The 3,341-nt window shown below is 47.1% G+C and overlaps 1 long non-coding RNA gene across 1 annotated transcript; it reads right to left on the bottom strand.

Annotated features, from left to right (window-relative positions):
* Positions 1 to 1,299: 1,299 nt before the first annotated feature.
* LOC116855689 lies at positions 1,300 to 2,979 on the bottom strand. Its single transcript, XR_004380420.1, has 3 exons — positions 2,824 to 2,979; positions 2,120 to 2,206; positions 1,300 to 1,515 (listed from the first exon to the last, which is right to left on the bottom strand). It is a non-coding gene; the product is annotated as an uncharacterized LOC116855689 (long non-coding RNA).
* Positions 2,980 to 3,341: the final 362 nt, after the last annotated feature.

The raw sequence follows: 3,341 nt of genomic DNA, 5'->3' as shown, positions 1-3,341 counted from the left end.
CTCTGCTATTCACAGAGTTTCTCCATTAAAATGGGAGTGGGGATAGTTTTCAGAATCAACCTGCAGCCTGAGCATCCTATCTAAAATGGTATTTGGCATATAAGCATCACTCAAGGTGGCTTATGAATGGCCCAGGGCTCCAGGATCTGGCCCCACTCTATCTATGTCTCCCCATGGCTGCTTTCTGCTCATCCAGACAAGCCAGTTGGTAATCAGACCTGGAGATACAGTCCTCCAGATGAGGCTTTCCTTACCATGCCCTCGGTAGGTGTGGGCATGAGTTACCCACTAAGCCCAGGGACTTTTGCTGGTGATGATGTGCTTCCCTTTGGTCTGGCTTGGTAAGAGTCCCTGGGTGATCATTAGTCTGTCCTGCACATCCATTTGGCTTTGGAGTTAACACACCAGAGGTGGGGGAGCATCTCCTAGTGGCCCCCATGTACATTTGAAGGTTTGTTGGGCAGAATTTACAACTCAAGGTCAAGGACTAAAGTGACAGCTCAGGTGGGGACCAGAACAGGTGCCTACTGACCGGGGCGAGACCACCTCCTGGAAACTGGTGTCAGGGACACAAAGGCTCCTGTGAAAGAAATAGGGCCAGGCAGATGAGTACTGATAGCTCTGAAAGGATCAAGAGCCAGACTGCTGGTTACAGACCCAGAGCTACTTTCCAAGGGAACAGAGAGGGTTGCCAAACAGACTGAGATGATGAGGAAATATGCACATGCGATTGTGTTTGTGTGTGTGAGTGCGTGGGTGTGTTTGCACATTAATGCATGAACATCCATACTCTATAGCCATTCAAGGATAAGACAGTGCAAGAGAGCATGGGGACGTCTGCGTTATCCATAATTCCAGACTTCTTAATACTTCTAAAATGATGGGTTCCAACTCTCCCCCCTCATAAGATTAATGATAATATTCCACAAGCCATAGAATCTAACAAAATATTATTTTTTTCTATTTTGAAATAACATCTGTATGACAAATCTTGCTAAGTTATAAATTTGACCACACAGATTTGCATACCAATTTTATTGACAAGGTCACAACCTCCTGTTCTCATTTGAGCCCCAGATTTTCTGAAACTCACGCTGTCCATGGCAATGGGACGCACAATTTTGAGCAGCGAGAAGAAATTCCTGAAGAAGACTTCTCATGTGAATCAAAAGGAGTTTGATTAAGAGCCAAGCCACCTGTGGGGACTACAGCTGAAGCTGTCACCACCTGGCCCTAAATGGATATAGATATTCACCTCACCCACCAGGGGCCCCCCGCACACACCCCAGGTGTGGCAATATTAGGAAGCAACAGTCTGTCAGTGAACGCAGGTGACTGTTGAGCTGGTTCATTTGAGCCAAGAAATTGTCTTCAGCAAATGAGGACACCTCCTTGAAAAATAAAGACCTCAGCCACAAACGCCAAGAAATTTCTTGCCCCGAAGTAGGATAACTTTCTCTCTTAGATAGCCAGCCTGGTCCTAGAGAACTTTTCAAACAGGTAATGAAGATACCACTAAGGAAAAAAAGAAAAATCAGTTCCTTCTTTTGACACATTCTTTGTCAGGATTTATTATTATTTGCTTATTACCTCTACAGATATAGTATTTAGGGTGAGACAACTGAATCCCAGTGAAAGACCTCCCAAGGCCAGCTATAGGACCTGGCATAGTGTAGGCTCTCAATAAGTTTGTGTTGAACTCTCTGATTGACCAGATTCCACTTTGAGCAAAGAAACCAGTCATTTATTTACACATTACCTGATGCTCCTCCTAGGGAGTGTTGTTTCAAAGCTATTCCTACAGTATTTTCTTTGCTAACAGGACTTAAGTACATAAATATGATATTCAGGCAGATGTTTCTTTTCCTGTTACCCAAATTATCCATCCCAACGGAAAGATCGATGAGACCCATGCGTTATTACAGCCTGTCTGTCTGATAGGCTGGGATCACTTTCCTATCACACCAGCCAAATCCTTTGTGAACACTGCGGTGCCCACAGATAGGGTCCCCTGGGCTCAGGGACATGAGCCGGAGGGCTCAGGGAGAGCATGATGGAAGAGAGTAAAATAGTAAGTCCAAATTTAGCAAACTTCTTGAAAAGATATTCAATTTCTCACCAGCATGTGATTGATTCATCAGTTAGAAATGGATTGTTCAGCATCTCCTTGAACAGAGGCACACATGCATCATTCTTCTGCAGCTGGCTAAACGAGCTAGGGAAGGTTGGGAAGAGTGTCATTCTGAGGACCCCAGACTCCTCTCACCCTTCAGGCTCCACAAACCCAGAGAAGAGAGGGGAGAACATGTGGCCTGGAAGCCAGGTCTTTTCTTCCCCCATCCCCGAGCCTTTTTCTTCCCCCTTCTTGGGGGCATTTCAGGGATGTTCTTTGTCAATTCTGAAGCTGAAGCTGAAAACAGGATTTTGGTTGCTGAACAGAGGGATGGAAATGCTCCTCCCTGAAGCAGGAAGATGGTCTGAGTCAGCATCCAAGGTTCAAAAGTAGGTACTTTGGGGCACCTGGGTGACTCAGTCTAACTTAACTCAGTTAAGCATCTAACTTTTGGCTCAGGTCGTAATCCCAGGGTCCTGGGACTGAGCCCCATTTTGGGCTCCCTGCTCAGCGGAGAGTCTGCTTCTTTCCCTCTGCCCTTCCCCCATGGTTGCGCTCTCTCTCTCTCTCTCTCTCTCAAATAAATAAATAGTAGGTTCTTTGGGGAGCTTCACATTCAAGTGTTCCCAGTGAGTCTGGCCCAGGCATAAACATTTCCCAAGTGCCTGTGGTGAGCTCAGAGCAGGGCGGGTGATTTCACAGGGAACCACCTGTTACTTCAAGTTCTTTATCTCATCTGAGCCTCCTGGAAACCTCTCACACGGGTGCTGTCCCGAAGTTCCTGGTCGGGGCAGAGCTAGGTGCTGGGTACGCGGTGGTGAGCAAACACCAAGCAGCTAGCTCAGAATCCGACCCTGGAGTGGGCACTCGCAGACAATCCCATCGACACAAGTGCTATTCCAAGATGACCTAAGTGCTCCGAGGGCAGGCTCCAGGAAGTTTGCATCGCAGTCAAGAAGAGCTGGGGCCAGTCGGCTCGGGGTCACATCCCAGCTCTGCCAGTTCTGCTGTGTCCTTTTTCTTGGCCAAATCATCTAGTCTTTCGGGGCCTCATCTGTAAAGCAAGGATACTAATAGCACCTACATCATGCAAACATTATAGGATTAAGTGAGATCATATTTGCGAAATACCCAGAATGACACAGGGCAAGTACATAAGGTGCCCCAAAGAGGCAGCCCTTTCTTTCCATCCAACCAGTGAGGAGAATGGAGCTCAGGGAGATGACCC

Source organism: Lontra canadensis, unplaced genomic scaffold, assembly GCF_010015895.1.
Source record: "Lontra canadensis isolate GAN:19392208 unplaced genomic scaffold, GSC_riverotter_1.0 scaffold105, whole genome shotgun sequence".
NCBI lineage: Eukaryota > Metazoa > Chordata > Mammalia > Carnivora > Mustelidae > Lontra > Lontra canadensis.
Note: the sequence above shows the minus strand (reverse complement) of the source record. Positions and strands in the feature narration are given on the sequence as shown.